We start from the raw sequence: 22,189 nt of genomic DNA, 5'->3' as shown, positions 1-22,189 counted from the left end.
CCAACTAATAAATTCAGGCTGGATGAATGAACTTGGCAAGAATGACTACTGTGGCTTCTACAGGTCATTCTCCTTTGCTCTACCCCCATCCACAGCTGTCGGAACAGAACAGCAGGTCGTGTTCTTCACACAGAGATAAAGAAGGAATGCAACAGATACCTACAACTCTACAATCACCAAGTCAATGCTTTAAGATCAGTTAAATATTTTTGACTTAACCCACATTTATGTGGAAGACCAAAATAGGACCCCACTGAAGTGGTGGATTACTATTAATTATCTTCCTGAAGAATTTTAAAATCTCAATGGAATATGTGGCATAATAAAAGCCAGATCACAGTGCTGCTGAATTCTTAAATCTGATTGGTCAGGCATTGATTAATGCTGTACAGCAGCAGCTCTGACAGTAGCATTAGCTGTAAATTGTTACTGCTAACCCAGAGGGACTTATGAGCTGTTCTGCCCTGGGGAAAGTTTTCCAGATAAAGGACTTTGCGTAGAGAGAGATTTTATATACTTAACACTTATTTAAAAAACCCCAGGCTGAAAACAAGGCACCAACAGAACACCTCGGCAGCCATCTTGTCCATCACCAGAAACAAATGACATTACAAGTCTATTCATATATTTTTGCATCAAGACAAAGGAACGAAAGATGCTAGTGATGGTCAGTTTATAACCATTACACCAACTTGTTTCAGGATCCGACTTGTCCCGTGGACATTTTATAACATTAACTGTAAACGTAATCAGTTTAACAAGCAAGGTGTCATTTTTTCACAAACAAAACTTGATTCATTGGCAAATTGATGTGGTATAAAAGGAATACAAGACACCGGTCAGGCTTTCATAGGAAAACAATCAAGTCTTGGGTTGTTAATTATTTTCCTATGACGGAACTCTGCGGTCATGTTTTATTCCTTCCTGAACGACCAGAAAACTAACAACTTCAAAATACAGCAGAAGCATTTAAGAAATACGCGACTTTGCCCAGAGAGACCACTGAAACACACATTGTGGCATTTTAAAGGGGAACAGAGGGCAATATATAGAGTAAATATAACAATAAAACACACATTGACTAACCTTATTCAAGACTTACAAAAGTTTTTTGTTCTAAGGTTGGAAAGTTATAGTGTTTTGAAAGTAGCTCGAGCAAACTATTTCCGCAGTTTGAACAGCCCGCCATGATATTAATTTTATCCAATCAGAATGCACGTTCATTTTCTCTGCGTAACACTCATGACGTATGTATGTGCCCAGTTGTGTTGGCTCATTGAGGTTGGGAATAGCACGTGTGAAATACCCGTTTCTGCCTCTTGCGACGATTTCGCAAGTCCACGGGTGGCGCCTATCTCATTGCAGCAAATAAATTCTGCTGGACTCGTGAGCAACTCCACGTTACATTTTCCGCACGAGCACCACGCCGTGTCACCTGCACGCAGACGCTCTGCCCCACGCTCGCCACGCCCATGGTCAGCATCAGTCTCATCCCCGCCGTCATCCGAGCTTTCTTCTCTTATTTCATCACCGGAGTCGAGAGTACCTCTCCTAGCTATTTTAAGTTCGTTTCTTAAGACAAGGATTTTTTAAGATGTTACCTTGTTGACAGTTTCGGCGAGAATCTTCTGCCTTCTTCAAAACAGTCACCAGATGTGTCCTGGGGGAGCGACCTGACAGCAGGAGGCGTGAACTACCTGTCAAATTGGGCGGGACGTTCACGCCTCCGTAGCGTAACATCAGCTGATAAGGCACGTCACCACTCGACATCTGGTGACTGTTTTGAAGAAGGCGGAAGATTCTCGCCGAAACTGTCAACAAGGTAACATCTTAAAAAATCCTTGTCTTAAGAAACCAACTTAAAATAGCTTTAACAGTTAGACAATGAATTTCCACTACATAGTACCTCTCCTAGGTTCAAACTGGTACCCTTCTAAGCCATAGCCTGCTTGCAGTGTGTCTTGCGGGATCTCTTCGTATGATTCGACAGAGCTGTCGCTTTCACTTGATGCGCCCGACGCCATGATTACACGCTTATCTCCTCTATTTCGGAGAGTTCTGCTAGTGCAGTGGGTAGCGCTGACGTCACGGTCTTAAAAATGGCGACTCTTGCGCGGTTTAGCGTATAAAGTATTATATTTACAATTACCAAGATATTTCGTTGTTTTCTAGTATACAAATTTGATAGAATACTTAAGAATATGTTACTTTGTCACATCAGCAACTGTATATATTATATTTGGTACCCCTTTAAGCAGAATATGAAAATGAACTCGCTCTGAAAAAGAAAACAAGGTCGTCCTGATGGGACATCACTGAAAGCGCATAGGTTACTTATTGGTTTATTCTATAACTATTGTGGGTCATTTAACTAGGCCCATGTCTGTTCGTGTGCTATCGGAAACCTTTGACATCTAAGATCCGGACCAAACAGGACCATCGGAAATTATTTTTAAAACAGTTTTGTTTTTGTACTTTCATCCAAATTAGAATTATGATCATCAATGGGGTATCTGGTCAAGAAGGCATAGCAGTGTCTACACTTCCTGCATAGGATGAGGATAGGCCACCTACCCTCGCCCATCCTCACTACATTCTACAGAAGCACCATAGAGAGCGTTCTGACCAGCTGCATCTCTGTGTGGTGTGGAGGCTGCAGTGCCTCTGACTGGAAGGATGTGAGGACAGCAGAGAAAATCATTGGGACTTCTCTTCCCTCCATTCAGGACATCGCACCTAGGCGCTGCATGTCCTGAGCCAGAAACATCATCAGTGACCCCTCACTATGGACTGTTCTCTCCTCTGGCAAGAGGTTCCACAGCATTCGGTGCAGGACCACCAGGTTCCGTACCAGCTTCCCCCCAGGTCACCAGACTGCTGAACTCCAAATCCAAACTTCGATTTATACTGGAACAATTCCTAATTCCACAGGTCACTTTATACTATTGCACTTTATAATATTTTTGCTGCTGCATAATTTAAAATTTACTTTTCATATTTAATTCTGTGCTGAGCCAAATTGCAACGAAATTTCGTTGTGTACACTTGTTGCATACTAAATGACAAAGGTTATCCAAATCTATCTGGTGTTTTAGCCCTTTGGTCGTTTAGCCCCTAGTGTATTACCCCATCTTAAACGTTTCATCAACTTTACTCGCACGTGTCTATGATTAATCATTCTGGATTTAAAGACAGCAGAGCTTTTTTTTTTTTTAAAGCAAAGATTCAACTTGAGGTTTTTGACTGGATTTTTCATTTGACTTCTGTAAAATGTCCTAAAATAAATAAAACATCCATTTCCATGTTTTAATAATTTGACTTTTTTTTTAATGGTATTTACTTACAGAAACACAGCTCTGGCTTCTTGTGGTCAGATGTTCATGGTCACGGCAATCGATGTTTGTGATATTTAATTCTAAAAACTCCCGTAAATTACTGTTACTGGTCTCTGAGAAGGTAAAATTACAATCAAACTTGGTTTAGTTCACCGACGGGGTGAAACCACTTGAAGAAAATAAGATATTCAGCATGTTAATGGTCACGGCAAAATGGCCACCAATCAATATATGGCGATACAATTTCTGATCCTTAACTCAAAGCTGGTAAAATCGCTGTTCTTGGTGTACTAGAAGTAGGGACGCAAAGGTACAGTGTGACCACGGTTCGGTTCACGGGCCACGGTTTCAGTATGTCAATATTGTCTCTGCTCTAACATGCAGTAGTTTTTTTTTTTTGCTTTTTCTATTTGAAAAACAAGGCACAATATTAAGTGTAAAATGTCAATTAAAGGCATTGATGAAATCAAAGGGGTTTTATTATAAACATGGAGTTCCTTATCATACTTGCCCTCATAAATAGGTAATAAACATAAAATACAGTAAAGGGCAGCAATGTAGTAAAGTCACCTGAATACTGTCACCCACACAACTTAAGACAAAAAAAAAAAAACACATAAATGAAACTATCACAGACTGTGGCCAACCACTTGTCAAATAAAAATGTACATTTTCCAAAAAAAGTGCAACATCAAGTGAATATCCCATGAAGAATGCCCTAGTCCTTTATTTCCATGTTCTTCTGTAAAAAGATCAGCATGTCAACATTCTCTGAGCAAAGACGGGAACGGCTTGCGTTCACAATATCACCTGCAGTAGAGAAAACTCTCACTAGACAGTTAGACGTGTTACCTGATGAGTAGCCAAGCGTTGCAAAACAGTTTTTGCAGACCGTGTTTTGCTTGCTGACTGTCTTTGTGCCTTGTTCGTCATACTTAACACTGAAGCCAAAATGACTCCACACTGTGGATTTGAACGAAGATGGTGCCTCTTCAAAGTTTAATCTCTCGTCTTCTTGTCCACTCGCCATGATTCTAAGTGCTACTAGAACACACGCATTCCTCTTTTACTTCCCCGGCGTCTGTTTCGGAGTGCTGATAGGCTCAAGGGAAAATTCTGAAAATCTGATCGGCTCGTTTCTTTGTGGGCAGGGCTTAAAGGGAGAAACCGCTTCCCCGGGGTTCTAAGCACTCTTGTGTATTGTACGCTACACAGAATACATGAGCAATGACTTTGTATTAAAAATTAAAGTTTAAATGTCGCGCTTACCGAAATACCGCGGTTCGCCTACGCGTACCGAACCGTGCTGGGCGTACCGAACGGTATGAATACAATCAAAAACGTTGCATCCCTAACTAGAAGGCAAAATTATGATCAAACAGTTCAACTGTGTCAAGCATAGCATACTCGCAGATAAGTTATGGGTCAGCCCTCTTAATCCGTTCATGGTTAACTGGTATTTAAGTTTTTTAGAAGACAGAAAACAAAGGGTAGTGTGCAATGAAATTGTGTGCGATTGGAAAATAGTGAACAGAGGAACAACACAGGGCAGTGTTAATGGCCATTATCTGTTTAATTTGTTTTTGAATGATCTAGAGTTAGTTGGACACCATTTTGCACCAAGTATGCGGATGACTACCATTCTAGTTACTGTTTCTAGAGATTTGCCTAATCAATCTCCAGATGCGGGCGGCACGGTGGTGTAGTGGTTAGCGCTGTCGCCTCACAGCAAGAAGGTCCGGGGTCAAGCCCCGTTGCCGGCGAGGGCCTTTCTGTGCGGAGTTTGCATGTTCTCCCCGTGTCCGCATGGGTTTCCTCCGGGTGCTCCGGTTTCCCCCACAGTCCAAAGACATGCAGGTTAGGTTAACTGGTGACTCTAAATTGAGCGTAGGTGTGAATGTGAGTGTGAATGGTTGTCTGTGTCTATGTGTCAGCCATGTGATGACCTGGCGACTTGTCCAGGGTGTACCCCGCCTTTCGCCCGTAGTCAGCTGGGATAGGCTCCAGCTTGCCTGCGACCCTGTAGAACAGGACAAAGCGGCTAGAGATAATGAGATGAGATCTCCAGATGCGCTTAAGCAATTCATGGACTGGACAATAGAAAATGGCATGAACTGTAATACACAAATATAAAGAGTTGATTATGCGCAAGATGGGTGACAATAACATGTATCCTGCAATATATAACAAAGCAACACGACAGTATAACTATATTAGGGGTAACTTTGCAGGCAAACTGCAAATTTAGTTTGCACATTAAAACTAAGCTCTATGAAGCCAATAAGTGTCTATTTATGATTAGAAGCCTTCATAAGAAAAGATACTTGCAATTGGAAATAGATCACCTTTTTAATGCCATTGGTTTTAAATTACTTTACGGTCTACCAGTGATTGCTGCTAGTCAGTCTGATCTTACTATTAACTAGATGTTTTACACGACGATATACTTCAACTCATTTCGATATTTTTATCAAGGTCTCCTTGAAAACTGTGACCACCGACTGTTTAATAAGTTTCACGTTACAGATCATCCACTATTCAGCTTGCTGCCTAAAGCCAGTATCTCAATGGGCTGCGACAGCCTGCAACTAGTTGGAGACGCAATTGCGATAAAATATGTAAATTCAGTTCTTGCACTTCAGCCAGTATCTCACTTCACGGAAACTGACTTGAGAAGGGTTCGTGACGGCTTTGCGACGCCAGCGACGCATTTGCGGCCATTTTGAGAGAAATTTTGTCGCACGAATTTTTTGAACATGTTCAAGATTTCAGCGACAAAGGAGCGACACTTTGCGACTCATGCGAGGAAACTGAGAAGCCCAGCGGATGTTTCAAGACACTTTTGAAACTCTCTCGCGAATGGCGTTTGCAATTTGTCGCAGCCCAGTGAGATACTGGCTTAAAGTGCATATCCTGGACAAATTTCTGTTTTGTTTTTTATATGAAAGTACGTCTCTTTACACACTCATCCAGAAGGGTAATTTTACACAAGGCCATCTGTCTACAGCAGAAAAAATAAAATAAAACGCATCTGGAAAAATCCCAAGGGAGTCTGGAGCCAGATTCGTGACGTTACCTGCGGAAGCGCCGGCAGGCTGCGCGAGCTTTGCACAGTTTCAGTGCACAGCCTGTGTAGACCAAGCGCTCCCATTTCTCTCTCATTGTCCGGTCTTTTGAGAAACGATGAGTACTAATCCCATCAAGATTGGTGTTGCTACACCCTCCTACAATACATCTGTTACCCATTTTGATAATTACGCGATAACGTTGAAGAAATTTGCAGAAAACCACCAGGTCATTTTCTCATAAACAAACCAGCACTGATGTAGGATTCAGAAAGAGGTGTCCTGCATGCGACGTCACGGAAATCAATTGGCCCTTTTCCAGCTCACTTCAGCCCGACACGGCTCGCGTTTCGACTACCTCAGAGCAGCACGACTCAGCTCGCTTCAGCCCTGCTTCAGCCCTGCTTAGCACCCAAAACTCGCACGGTTTTGAAGTGGGGCTGAAGCGAGCCAAACCGAGCCGAGTGGGGCTAGGAGCATGAGCAGACACTCCCCTGTGCACTGACTGGTGAGGAGGAGTGTCCTCACACGCCCTGCGAGCACGCTGGGATCTGTAAACACCGTAAACCCGGAAGAAGAATTACGAGAATTTCTGAAGCCTTATGCGCCTCGCCTCATCTATACGCTCTTGCCAGTATCTGTTGGAGTTGTCAGTGACAAGCCACAGCACCAAGACCAGCAACACTAACGACTTCATGTCCTCCATTTTTATTGTTTACTATCCGGGTCGTGAGACTACCGCTTAAAAGATCACTGATGTCACTGTTTGCGCCGCCTAACGACATCACGTGACTTCCACCCACTTTCGCTAACTCCACCCAATGTGTCCACCCACTTCCAGCCAGCACGGTTCAGCGCGGTTGTAGTCAAAATGCAACTCCAACAGCCCCGCTCAGCACGGCACGGCTCAGCCGCGTTGGTAGTGGAAAAGCGGCAAATGTTTGCCAGGAAATCCAAATGCAAAGTTTTGTCAGAGGCGGACCAATTCGCCTCAAATGGCTCGATTTCAACTGAATTTTTCTGGTATTGCGCAAGGTAATTTTTTTTTGCAAAATGTGACCGATATTTGACCAAAGTTTAATATAAAAATAGGAGAATTACATTGATCTTGCTCCTGAATTTACCCGCAATATGCACTTTAAGGTAAAGGAATCTTCTGTGCGTCTAAGGAACAGATCCAGCGTTAATGCCTAGAATAAGCACAGTGTGTTTTAGGAAGTTTTTTTTTTCATAGATTAATTTAAGTACAAGTCAATGTAGGTTTTTAGATCGGGTTTACATTTAGGCATTTATTTATATTGTTACACTTGATATGTATTTTTAATCTAGTGAATAAAGACATAAAACAAAAACAAAACACTCAATGATGGAGCGAGGTATCCAGTGGTTTAGCCCTGAGTGTAAAACACCCAAAGATGGGCAAAACCACCAATAGATGGTGCGTTTTTAATAAATAACGTTACAGCTTATTTTCAGTAATCACTAAGCCACATACAGCAGCTTGTGTGGCCCGTTTTGTTTTCAATAAACGCAGTCAGAGGAAACCGAACCAGAAGAGACTAATGAACTAAAACCGACTCGTACAATCCGAGGAGCGCTTGAAGGCAGCATGAACCCGTTAACCAGCTCAACACACAGCCATGCTAACGAACTAAACACACAGCTTATCGTCTTAAAAAGATTAAAACTCGACGTATTGTAATAACAGGTCATTATTCACTACGAACAAATACTCAAACCGTTGTAATAACTCAATGCCGCGGTCATTAACAGACGTCTTTTGTTAAGGGACGCGCTAACGAGTCAACGCGCATGCGCATTGCATCCTAAAGTGTTTAAACAAACATTCGATACACGTAGATAAATTTACAAAACATTCATTCACTCACAAAACCACTAAAATGTACATTACCTCTCCTCAGACAGAAAATATTCACTTAAACGTGTTTTAGTTCACATTTTTCCCCCAAACTCTACGCGAGGCACGCGCTCAAACACCATGCTAGTTTTAGCCTCCGTTAGCTTCGTTAGCTAATCACCATAGTGACACACACACAAGCAAGACCCCGCGTTCGTGTTCACGGTCACTTCCATGTATTTGCATGCAATCTGCAAAGCGAACTCGTATCCCATGAAAGTAAATTGTGCATTATTTTACCCAGAATAAGTCTACACTCCACACACCCGGTTATATTGGTAGTATGGTGGCCTTCGACCGTGACGCCATTATCGGTGACGAGGCTCGGCTCGCGCGTGGCTTAATTACACAAATTTGATGCTAACCGATTAAACCTGCTGTTGTAAATATATCTAATTTTTTTTGTCATGCATTTAGCAATGATCGTAAACGTCCAGTGATGCATACTCACTTAGGAATTTAGTATGTCTGCAACGCGGTCAGCGCAACACGACTTCCTCCATTTTCTCTTCTCGCTGGCGATATGTGTCGCGCGCGCATGCCTGTCGTGGTGAAGCTGCAGGCTACAGCGCCACCGCAGGATTGGCAAAGAATTACACCTCCAGCGACCGGAATTTACGTTGTTTAATAATCTGACAAACAGACCTTGTTAAAATTGAATTTAAAAATAAATTGTCATATATAGAGAGTGCTTAACAAATTTATTAGACCACCACCTGATTTAAGGTTTATGCCACAGCAACCATAAATATACAGTAATGGTGATCACCAAAATAGTTTATGTTTCTGAAATGGTTAATCCACCAGTACGTGCATATTCTTGAACTGAAATGACATTCATCTCATCTCATCTCATTATCTCTAGCCGCTTTATCCTTCTACAGGGTTGCAGGCAAGCTGGAGCCTATCCCAGCTGACTACGGGCGAAAGGTGGGGTACACCCTGGACAAGTCGCCAGGTCATCACAGGACTGACACAGACAACCATTCACACTCACATTCACACCTACGGTCAATTTAGAGTCACCAGTTAACCTAACCTGCATGTCTTTGGACTGTGGGGGAAACCGGAGCACCCGGAGGAAACCCACGCGGACACGGGGAGAACATGCAAACTCCACACAGAAAGGCCCTCGCCGGCCACGGGGCTCGAACCCGGACCTTCTTGCTGTGAGGCGACAGCGCTAACCACTACACCACCGTGCCGCCCTGAAATGACATTTTTAATGCTAAAATAAAATTAGTCTTGTTATCTGAATTTTTTTTAATTTACTGTTTTTTTTAAATAGCAAAGTACAGTGTTATTTTTATTACAATGCCAAATTATAGTTACTTGCATTCCTAAGTAGAAAAATTAGTTTCAATTTTCAAATATTATGCTTGATTAATTTCTGACTTGTCAAAGATGTCCTGGTTGTCAGCTCACATTTGGGTATAAAAACTGTGAATTTAGTTTGAAATTCCTCACTTCTGTTCAAAATGGCAAAACGCAGAGAACTGACTGAAAAGGAAAGAGTGCGCATTAAAGCACTCCGTGATGCTGGATGGTCTTTGAGACAAATAGAGCAAGACATATACACTACGTTCACACTGCAGGCTGAAGTGACTCAAATCCGATTTTTTCGCCCATATGTGACCTGTATCCGATCTTTTATTGACAATATGAACGACACAGATCCGATTTTTTCAAATCCGACCCAGGCCGTTTGGATATGTGGTCCTAATTCCGATTCCTATCCGATCTTTTCATATGTGACTTCAGTCTGAACCGCCAGGTCGCATTCATCCGACTTACACGTCATCAACAAGCCACAAACGTCACTATTCTGCGCTGAAGTAGGCGGCGGGTCTCTCAAAAAAAGTTACAACAACATGGCGCATGACATCAATGTGACTCCGCACCCACACGTTCCTTTGAACGGAGGTTGCAGTCACTACCCCGCAGAACGCCTGAGCCAAAACCCTTGCCCTCTTCCTTCTCAACCTCCTCCTTAACATCAGGCTATTGTGCATGTTCTGGCTCCGTCGCAACAACAACTGCATCATCGCCAGGTACTCCATGCTGGCTACTGTCATACACAGGAAACTTTAGGTTACTTCCGTAAACACTGGCCATGCTCACTGCGTGTGACGTCGTCGTATCCTGCAATGCGCATGTGGAACACTTTTAGGTCGCTTTTCGTTCATACTGAGGATCACATACAAGTCGCATATATTTGTTAATGTGAACGACCTCACAAAAAAAATCGGATTTCACAAAAAAATCGGAATTGAGCATTAAGCCTTGCAGTGTGAACGTAGTGTAAGTGTTCGCACAGTGTGGTCAGGTATGCTTTGGATTCCAGTGGCGAGACTGGTACCTACAAAATGCGCAAAGGAAGAGGCAGAAAACAAAAGCTGACTGAAGCAGATGTCGGGCACCTCAAGATTTTAAGTACTAGAGACAGAAGGAAGAGCTCTGCTGATCTTCAGGCGGAGATGAATAGGTCTAGATCAGAGTCCGAAAAAGTCTCCAGAATGACCATAAGCAGACGACTGCGGGAACAAGGCTTACAGGAAAGAATAGCTGCTAAGAAGCCATTATTGAGGACTGCAAACATCCAGAAACGTCTCAGATTTGCCAGGGAGCATAAACACTGGACTGCAAATGACTGGAAGAAGGTACTCTGGACGGATGAGTCCAAGTTTGAACTCTTTGGTCAGCATCGTCGTGTTTATGTCCGTAGAAAAGCTGGAGAACGTTTTGATGCTAGATGTATTGCACCCACAGTGAAACACAGTGGAGGTTCCGTTATGGTATGGGGTTCAATTTCTGGAAATGGCATGGGCAAATTAGTGAAAATCGATGGTATCATGGACAAGAAGGTCTACCACAACATCTTGGCGCATCATGGAATCCCTTCTGGACTGAAACTGATTGGTTGTGGGTTCATATACCAAGAAGATAATGACCCTAAGCACACTGCAAAGCTGTGCAGAGACTATTTGACCAAGAAAAGGGAATCTGGAGTACTGGAACTGATGGATGGGCCAAGTCAAAGTCCCGACTTGAATCCTATTGAACAGATTTGGGATTTATGCCCCTTTTCCACCAAAGCAGTTCCAGGGCTGGTTCGAGGCCAGTGCTTAGTTTGGAACCGGGTTTTCTGTTTCCACTGACAAAGAACTGACTCTGGGGCCAGAAAAACTGGTTCCAGGCTAGCACCAACTCTCTGCTGGGCCAGAGGAAAGAACCGCTTACGTCAGCGGGGGGGCGGAGTTGTTAAGACCAACAACAATAACAAGACCGCGAAAGGTCGCCATTTTTAAGCGACGAGAAGCAGCAGCTGTACAAACGCGAAGTCATCCATTATTATTATTATTGTTATTGTTGTTGCTGCTGCTTCTTCCGTGTTGTTTTTGCTTCGATATTCGCGCCAAGGTTTATGCAAACGTAGCGACGTAACTGACGTATACAGTGACATAATGACGTGACTTCCCTTAGCACCACGAGCTATGGAAAAGCAAACTGGTTCTCAGCTGGCTCGCAAGTTGAACGAGTTGTGAACCAGCACCGGCCCCGAACCAGCCCTGGAACTGATTTGGTGGAAAAGGGGTATCAGTGGATTCAAAAATAGATCAAACAAAAGTTTCATCCAAAGCAAGTCTCTGGGAACAGTTACAAACTATCTGGAACACGATAGCAAAAGAGACTGTTGAAAAGTACGTAAAAACAATGTCAGCAAGAATGCAAGCCGTTATCAAGGCCAAAGGAGGCCATACAAAATAAAGTTTTTTGCTTATTATATATAAAGAAAAACTATTTAGGTGTTTCATTTTGTTATTTTCCTAATAAATAACCATTAACTTTTTTGTTTTAAACAAATTTTTGAGAGATTTCTAAAATATTTGTGTTTTCTTGCTTTTATGACAGGAGGTCTAATAAATTTGTGAAGCACTGCATAGATAGATAGATAGATAGATAGATAGATAGATAGATAGATAGATAGATAGATAGATAGCCAAATTACTCAATTCTGATTGGTCAATCAAGGAGGGCTTTTTTTCCTTAACACGGGGCGCATTTCTGAAATGCTATTAGCTAGTTCGTTGCTTGGTTACGGTTACAAAATTTAGCAAATTTTGTCAACAAAATGGCTTTTGTAAAGAAGTTCCAATGAAATTTTGTAAACCATTTTCAAAATCCTCGTGTCGTGTCATGATGAAAGACGCTTTACAGTAGAAACTGATTCAAACATGCAAGATAGTGTATTTGCATGCAATCTGCAAAGCGAACTTGTGACCCATGAAAGTAGATTGTGTATTATTTTACCCAGAATAAGTCTACACTCCACACACACGGTTATATTGGTAGTATGGTGGCCTTCGACCGTAACGCCGTTATCGCAAGATAGTCTTGTGCCCTGATTGGTTCAGAAAACATGAATGACAAATGTTGTGAACTTGAATGGCTTCCAAAGTATGGATTTGGCCCTATACATTATAAACAAGTAATCGTACGGGTCCTCGTAAAATTAAGGATCAATTTCACTCGTGATTTCAAAGTTTTGAAATTGCCCGAGTCGAATCACTCGTAAAATTAATCCTTAATTTTACTCGGCCCCATATGATCACCTATACACTACCGTTCAAAGGTTTGGGGTCACCCAGACAATTTTGTGTTTTCCATGAAAAGTCACACTTATTTACCACCATAAGTTGTAAAACGAATAGAAAATATAGTCAAGACATTTTTCTGGCCATTTTGAGCATTTAATCGACCCCACAAATGTGATGCTCCAGAAACTCAGGCCCTGTCCACACGGCAACAGATTCAGGTGAATCTGATAAAATTGTTTATCGTTTCGGCCTGGCGTCCACACGGCACCGGCGTTTTGGGTGCCCCAAAACGAAATCTTTTGAGAACGGGTTCCAGAGTGGAAAGATCTGGCAATGGCGCCGTTGCGAAGTCATCTGGATGTGTAGAACGGATTTGTTTACGATGACGTCACAACCACGTGCTTCACGCTGGGTAGAAGTGTAACGAACTTGATGCGAGTTGTCAACAAATCCTATAACTTGGTTCATGAAACCCGCTTAAAAAATATTTTCACTGTGAATATTTATTGTGTAATGGTGCAAAGTGAGTGTGAGAGAGAGAGAGAGAGAGAGAGAGAGAGAGAGAGAGAGAGAGAGTGAGTTAGGGCAGAGTCAATCCCGCCAGCAAAAATAGGGGAAAAAAAAGGAGCGATCTCACCTCTTCAGATGTTGGTTTAAGTCCTACAATACATTCCTCAAAAAGGGCGAAGAAGAACAAATTAATCCATCAACGTGTAGCATTCAATTTATTCCGGACCATTAAAGACGCCACCTTCCGCGTAGAATCATACGTCATCCTCGCCGCCATATTGGATGGGGCAAAGCGGAGAATAAAGATGCCTCATTCATGTGCTGCGTTTAACTGTACCAACAGGTTTACCGTCCAAACGAGATCACATGGGATTACCTTTCACAGGTGAGACTGGAAAAATACTTTTTATTGTATTTGGTCATTATAACGTAATTTTACGAACAGATTTTTCTGACTGTGGCTAATATGAAGTCTCGCGCATAATAGTTTATGCGCATGCGTCCTTACTTCTATTATTCTGGTGTCTCCGATGGGACCGTCTTACAGCGCACCTAGAGGTGTGGCATGTGTATTGCATCGTTTTCAGCAAGCGTTGCGTTGCCATATGTACCTGATATTTTACTGATCCGTTGCCCATGTGGACGCGATATATTTTTTTTTAAATCTCGTTGCCGTGTGGATGTAGCCTCAATCTGCTCAAAGGAAGGTCAGTTTTATAGCTTCTCTAAAGAGCTCAACTGTTTTCAGCTGTGCTAACATGATTGTACAAGGGTTTTCTAATCATCCATTAGCCTTCTGAGGCAATGAGCAAACACATTGTACCATTAGAACACTGGAGTGAGAGTTGCTGGAAATGGGCCTCTATACACCTATGGAGATATTGCACCAAAAACCAGACATTTGCAGCTAGAATAGTCATTTACCACATTAGCAATGTATAGAGTGGATTTCTGATTAGTTTAAAGTGATCTTCACTGAAAAGAACAGTGCTTTTCTTTCAAAAATAAGGACATTTCAAAGTGACCCCAAACTTTTGAACGGTAGTGTACATATATATATGTACACACAATTCTTCAGGACAACCAGAAAGACATTTCTATCAAATAATTCAGCTGGGTAATCCGTTTATTAATAATCCTTTAAATAAAAGAATACTACCCATGTAAACTTTTAATCTGATTACTTTCACGTTTAGAATCTGCGCATGCGCGTGTGTGTTAACGATGTGCTCTTGTGCCAAAGGAAATACTAAAATGCATAACATCTCTGGGTGAAATCTTTGATGAAACGTTGGTTTCCAGTGCAGTTAATCCCAATGGATGTGTTCATTTGATGTTATTTTCAACAACCACAGCATCCTTGTTCTGGGCTGTCGAGTAAATATGAAATGCTGAGCAACTTTTCCGTAGTCACAAACTTCTCGCTGGCCGTTTAATTATCAGACGAGGATGAGGTTTTACTGAGACGTGCAAACGCATGCGTATAACAGTAAACAGAATTTTTACACAGACTTTTTATTTCCCACACACACAGTTTACCTGTAATCAGAGTGAACTATTTCAAATTGGTCAAAATCTTTGCATGTAAACACAGAGTGTAAATACACAAGGGTTCTGCTTAAAGGTGAATTAGGTAAAATTACTCCTTTTTTTTTTTCCGCTATTGGGTCTCTAATACTTAGCACCTGTAATCAGAATGCATTCATTTCATTTGGTCAAAATCTATGCATGTAAACACACAAGAGTTCCCCCTAAAGTTGAATCAGGTAAAAATTAGTCAGGGTCCCCCCCCCAAAAGATTAGGTCTGTAATTCTTCGTTTGCACGTGATGTCATAGCTAATTATGCATGAGGCTTTGAACCGGAAGTGGGCCATGTTGGAGGATAAACACAAACTCATGTGACGCACATTTACTATAGAAGATATGCTCAAGAGGTTGTTGCGCTCAAAAATTCCTTTTGTTTCTTCGCTATGCTGACTCTTTGTGCTGTAATTGGATGTGGGCACACACAGCTCTATTTGAGACAAGGGGACTTATAAGTTCTTTAGAATTCCAGCAATTATAAATAATCAAGGAGAAAAAACAAAAGGGTTGTCTACGGAGCGTAGACTTCAACGGCTGTCCAACGTAAACCGGGCTGATCTAACACTACGTTCACACTGCAGGCTGAAGTGACTCAAATCCGATTTTTTCGCCCATATGTGACCTGTATCCGATCTTTTATTGACAATATGAACGACACAGATCCGATTTTTTCAAATCCGACCCAGGCCGTTTGGATATGTGGTCCTAAGTCCGATTCCTATCCGATCTTTTCATATGCGACTTCAGTCTGAACCGCCAGGTCGCATTCATCCGACTTACACGTCATCAACAAGCCACAAACGTCACTATTCTGCGCTGAAGTAGGCGGCGGGTCTCTCAAAAAAAAAAAGTTACAACAACATGGCTTTGATGTTCCTTTGAACGGAGGTTGCAGTCACTACCCCGCAGAACGCCTGAGCCAAAACCCTTGCCCTCTTCCTTCTCAACCTCCTCCTTAACATCAGGCTATTGTGCATGTTCTGGCTCCATCGCAACAACAACTGCATCATCGCCAGGTACTCCATGCTGGCTACTGTCATACACAGGAAACTTTAGGTTACTTCCGTAAACACTGGCCATGCTCACTGCGTGTGACGTCGTCGTATCCTGCAATGCGCATGCGGAACACTTTTAGGTCGCTTTTCGTTCATACTGAGGATCACATACAAGTCGCATATATTTGTTAATGTGAACGACCTCACAAAAAAATCGGATTTCACAAAAAAATCGGAATTGAGCATTAAGCCTTGCAGTGTGAACGTAGCGTAAGCGATGAGAAAGCAAAAACCACACGAGTCTGCAGTGAACGTTTTATCAATAATAAGTGCTACGAACTAGTTATTAATGAAAGATCACAATATTTAAGAAATATTGGATCGTTTAATAACCTGGTCGTGCAGAAATTCGCCGCTGTCAAACGTGACGAAGCTGAGATGATCGAGTGCGTGAGCCGACAATCAAAGACTTCTATGATCATTTCATTTTAAAAAGAGCTGTATATAATTTTTGAAGACACTGCTTTTGTTTTGCTTTTTCTTTCCATTAGGGAAACCAGGCGATCTTTACAATTTTACGGATCCAGACTGGGTTCCAAAACAAAATATGCATACATGTCAACCTATACGGAATGTCCGTATTTTATACGGATTTGATTCAATAAACGTAGTATACGGGTGTATAAATAAAGTTATACGGATTCTTTAAAAAAAAAAACTTCAATATTTATTTAGAGCTATAATCAATTCCCACGATGATAAAAGAGCGCATAACATTTACAAATGTACTGTACACCACAGACAGCCAGTAAAGAGTCTTATGAAATCGCGCGTTATCTTGTGGTAGCAAGACTTCGTTCCACTTTTGATCATGCGCACACCGCATTGCGAGAATCCCACCAACCGTGAAGTCATAGACGCCGGCTTCTGCGTAGAATCATACGTCATCCTCGCCCGAGAATAAAGACGCCTCATTCATGTGCTGCGTTTAAATGTACCAACAGGTTTACCGTCCAAACGAGATCACATGGGATTACCTTTCACAGGTGAGACTGGAAAAATACTTTTCATTGTATTTGGTCATTATAACGTAATTTTACGAACAGATTTTTCTGGCTTTGTGGCTAATATGAAGTCTCGTGCATAATAGCCGCTCGGTGAAACCTGTCTCCAAACAACGAAGTATTTCCTTCGTAACTACGCTGATAACACTGTGTTTTTGTCAAACATTGGAGCTTTGTATTCATTCTGAAGGTTTATTGTTATTAATATTGAATAAAAAGTAACTGGGATATATCATTGTTAATTATCATTCAAATTTTAGGTAAATTATTTTAATTTGCATCTTATACGGATTTTATAAGGGAAATACGGATTTTGGAGGTTGGTTATACAGGTTTGATTGACCAAAGGTTGACATGTATGAATATGGGCCACAATAAAATCAAAGATGATACTAAAGCAGTAGCTCGAAATGCTAGGCTTACAGAGCACAGAAAGAAATGCAAAATTATTGAAGAATCTTTCCAAACGATCACAGAGTCAATCGAACAAGATTCATGTCAATCCCCTACCTCAAATACTGCAACCTCCTCACCCGGTGAGTGCTCTTTTATAACTAAATATGTTATATAGTTTGTTAGAAACCTATCTTTTGAAGCAGTCAGAATGATTGTTTTTAAAATAAAATGTGAGAAATGACTACAAGCTTCTAAACGTAACTCCTCTTTACCTTCCAGTCTGTACTCTTATCACTGTATATCCCTGTGTCTGAAATCACTCACTTGTTCACGACTCCTTACTCACTATATAGGGAATTACTATATAGAGGAACAACGAGTTGGCCTAGTGGTTAGCGTGTCGGCCTCTCGATCAGGAGATCGCGGGTTCTACTTACGGTCGGGCTATACCAAAGACCATCATAAAAATGGTACCTACTGCCGTCTGGCAAGGCACACTGCAATACAGATGCAAGTGGGGAGTCAAACTCTCGTGATTACCAGAGGACTAGCCCCTCACTGTAACCCTAGCTATGTAATAGGCGAGAGGCCGAGGGCTACCGAAACGGAGATCAGTGCCGCCCTATGCGCCACATGGCGTGGGAAGGACTTGATTGATTGGACTACATAGTGAGCTTATCAGTAAAATGAAAAAACGCTTTCGGACACTACTCTGTGGTGCTGTTATTTACGTCGCACAATTAAAATGTGCCAGATCAGCTATGAGGCTGGTGGGTTTTCAAAATAATAAATCCATATTATACTGAGCGTATTTCATACAAAGTATTTTGTATCTGCTGCATCTTTCAGTTCTTTTAAATCAAGGCTGAATACTTTCTTCTTTGCCGCTGCCTTTTATTAAATCAAATTTGAGGCTTTTGATTTGATTTCCGCGTAGGTTTCCTAAATTGACCGTAACCGACTAGTGGCAGTGTGTCCGCCTCTCGATCAGGAGATTGAGAGTTCTATTCATGGTCGGGTCATAAAAATGGTACCTACTGCCGTCTGGCAAGGCACGCTGCAATACAGATGCGAGTGGGGAGTCAAACTCTCGTGGTTACCAGAGGACTAGCCCCTCACTGTAACCCTAGCTATGTAATACGCGAGAGGCCGAGGGCTACCGAAATGGAGATCGGCGCCGCCCTATGCGCCACATGGCATGGGAAGGACTTGATTGATTAGACTACATAGAGAGCTTATCAGTAAAATGAAAAAACGCTTTCGGACACTACTCTGTCACGCTGTTATTTACGTCGCACAATTAAAATGTGCCAGATCAGCTATGAGGCTGGTGGGTTTTCAAAATAATAAATCCATATTATACTGAGCGCATTTCATACAAAGTATTTTGTATCTGCTGCATCTTTCAGTTCTTTTAAATCAAGGCTGAATACTTTCTTCTTTGCCGCTGCCTTTTATTAAATCAAATTTGAGGCTTTTGATTTGGTTTCCTCCGGGTGCTCCGGTTTCCCCCACAGTCCAAAGACATGCAGGTTAGGTTAACTGGTGACTCTAAATTGACCGTAGGTGTGAATGTGAGTGTGAATGGTTGTTGTGTCTATTGGCCCTTTTCCACTACCCTTTTTCAGCTCACTTCAGCCCGACACGGCTCGCGTTTCGACTACCTCAGAACAGCACGACTCAGCTCGCTTCAGCCCGACTCAGCACCCAAAACTCGCACAGTTTTGGAGTGGGGCTGAAGCGAGCCAAACCAAGCTGAGTGAGGCTGGGGGCGTGAGCAGACACTCCCCTGTGCACTGATTGGTGAGGAGGAGTGTCCTCACATGCCCACACACGCCCCGTGAGCACGCTGGGATCTGTAAACACTGTAAACCCGGAAGAAGAAGAATTACGAATTACGAGAATTTCTGAAGCCTTATGCGCCTCGCCTCATCTATACGCTCTTGCCAGTATCTGTTGGCGTTGTCGGTGACAACAAGCCACAGAACCAAGACCAGCAACACTAACGACTCCATGTCCTCCATGTTTATTGTTTACTATCCGGGTCGTGAGACTACCGCTTAAAAGATCACTGATGTCACTGTTTGCGCCGCTTAACGACATCACGTGACGCCCACCCACTTTCGCTAACTCCACCCAATATGTCCACCCACTTCCAGCCTGCACAGTTCAGCGCGGTTGTAGTCGAAATGCAACTCCAATAGCCCCACTCAGCCCAACTCAGCACAGCACGGCTCAGCCCGACTCAGCCGCGTTTGTAGTGGAAAAGCGGCATATGTGTCAGCCCTGTGATGACCTGGTGGCTTGTCCAGGGTGTACCCCGCCTTTCGCCCGTAGTCAGCTGGGATAGGCTCCAGCTTGCCTGCGACCCTATAGAACAGGATAAATGGCAAACTCATTCCATAGTGATCTCAGACACAGAGTATATATACATATTTGTGTATTGTATATCCTCCAACATGGCGGCGGTCAATGACGCAAGGAGTTTTGGTCACGTGGTTGCAAACGAATAAGAAGAAACAAACAAGCACTCCAGCCCAGAATTCAATTTTCCTTAACACCTAATACACCTCTGGTGGCTTAAAGGATATTTTTATCATGTGTATCTTGCAGTTTATTTGTACAAGTAAAAAATAATTATAAAAAAACCCACTGTAGATGTTTTTTTTTGTTGTTGTTGTTGTACTGTCCAACATAACTCCATCTGAGCAAGAATAATCAACCAGAATGGGGTTCAAGGACTACTTCATTTGGTGGACAGGTTTTTAATTCTATATCCATCCACGATATCTAGATAAGTTAGCTCTTTGGTAGAGCACCAAAGAAACGTCTATATGTATCCGGTTGATTTTTTTTTTTATTTATTTGGTAGGTGTTGTTATCCAAAGCGACTTACAAGTGAGGAAGAATACAGTCCAAGCCGCAGGACTAGGCCTTGTCCAGAAGTGTCCACTTGCGCCAGCTCGAGTCTCAAAAGCGCCAGAAATACAGTTTGTAAAACCACATTAAACATAAAAACAGACTAAATACACCTGGTTTATAATCAGGCATCGCAGCGGTGGTCGTGAACTCAGACAATCTAACAGGTCACCTCGTGGCTACTGAATTTAATGATGCACTTAAATGCAATATATATATATAACAAACCCAGCTCTGTAATAACAACCGACAGGCTAATGTTTATACTCTCATCGGTGTAAAACTGCGAATAATATACTCTTACAAGTTAGAAGAATTTAACGTTGGAATTTTCTGAACCCTCGCCGTTCACTTATAGTAGTTTTTTATATAAATATATTTTAATGGCGGTTGGAAAAAATTCGTTTTGCGACACAACACCGCCACCTAGTGGTCTGGAGTCACGAGGGGGCACTGCCTCTTCTTCTTCTTTGTTATTCTTCGGTTGGCAAACCAACTTAAAGGTGCATTACCGCCACCGACTGGGCTGGAGTGTGGAACAGGGGATCTCAGGGAGGGAAAAAAAAATTTTCATCTCATTATCTCTAGCCGCTTTATCCTTCTACAGGGTCGCAGGCAAGCTGGAGCCTATCCCAGCTGACTACGGGCGAAAGGCGGGGTACACCCTGGACAAGTCGCCAGGTCATCACAGGGCTGACACATAGACACAGACAACCATTCACACTCACATTCACACCTACGGTCAATTTAGAGTCACCAGTTAACCTAACCTGCATGTCTTTGGACTGTGGGGGAAACCGGAGCACCTGGAGGAAACCCATGCGGACACGGGGAGAACATGCAAACTCCACACAGAAAGGCCCTCGCCGGCCACGGGGCTCGAACCCGGACCTTCTTGCTGTGAGGCGACAGCGCTAACCACTACACCACCGTGCCGCCCAAAACTTTTATTCTTTTAGCTAATTTTGAATCTTTCAGAAATTTGATAACATAACATAATGCATCTGACTTGATGCTGTCATTAATAAACCAGGTAATCTGAAATTGTGATGATTAACCATTCTGAGAGCTCTATATGCAATATAATGTGCAATACCTCTCCTGCTGGCTTTTTCCCCCCATATCTTATTCTCATCTCATCTCATCTCATTATCTCTAGCCGCTTTATCCTGTTCTACAGGGTTGCAGGCAAGCTGGAGCCTATCCCAGCTGACTACGGGCGAAAGGCGGGGTACACCCTGGACAAGTCGCCAGGTCATCACAGGGCTGACACATAGACACAGACAACCATTCACACTCACATTCACACCTACGGTCAATTTAGAGTCACCAGTTAACCTAACTTGCATGTCTTTGGACTGTGGGAGAAACCGGAGCACCCGGAGGAAACCCACACGGACACGGGGAGAACATGCAAACTCCACACAGAAAGGCCCTCGCCGGCCACGGGGCTCGAACCCAGACCTTCTTGTTGTGAGGCGACAGCGCTAACCACTACACCACCGTGCCGCCCCCCCATATCTTATTCTTTTTTTAAATATTTGTATATGTAAATACTTAATTTATCTAGAAGTTTTTCTCTATTTTCTATTCTCTGTTTATCCTGTAATGATGCTGCTGGAATTTTAATTTCCCTGAGGGAACCTGCCCAAAGGGATCAATAAAGTTCTATCTAATCAAATCAAGCTTGTTTCTTTCACATAGGGAATCTTATCTTGTCCTACAGGGTCGCAGGCAAGCTGGAGCCTCTCCCAGCTGACTATGGGCAAGAGGCGGGGTACACCCTGGACAAGTTGCCAGGTCA

General features: G+C 42.6%; 1 protein-coding gene across 5 annotated transcripts in view; it reads right to left on the bottom strand.

The window, feature by feature from the left end:
* Window positions 1-20,784, bottom strand: part of dido1 (death inducer-obliterator 1) — a 42,184-nt gene extending 21,400 nt beyond the window's left edge. For 4 of the 5 annotated variants that reach the window (XM_060910038.1, XM_060910042.1, XM_060910041.1 and 1 more), the window contains exon 1: window positions 8,770-8,861. The gene's annotated coding sequence lies outside the window, so the exon portion shown is untranslated. Of the gene's footprint in view, window positions 1-8,769; window positions 8,862-20,362 lie in introns of those variants that run through there. The other variant, XM_060910040.1, reaches the window with a different exon arrangement.
* Between the last annotated feature and the right edge of the window lie 1,405 nt (window positions 20,785-22,189).

The sequence above is a fragment of the Neoarius graeffei genome, chromosome 26 (assembly GCF_027579695.1).
Source record: "Neoarius graeffei isolate fNeoGra1 chromosome 26, fNeoGra1.pri, whole genome shotgun sequence".
NCBI classification, from domain to species: Eukaryota; Metazoa; Chordata; class Actinopteri; order Siluriformes; family Ariidae; genus Neoarius; species Neoarius graeffei.
This window is presented reverse-complemented; position numbering and strand designations above follow the sequence as displayed.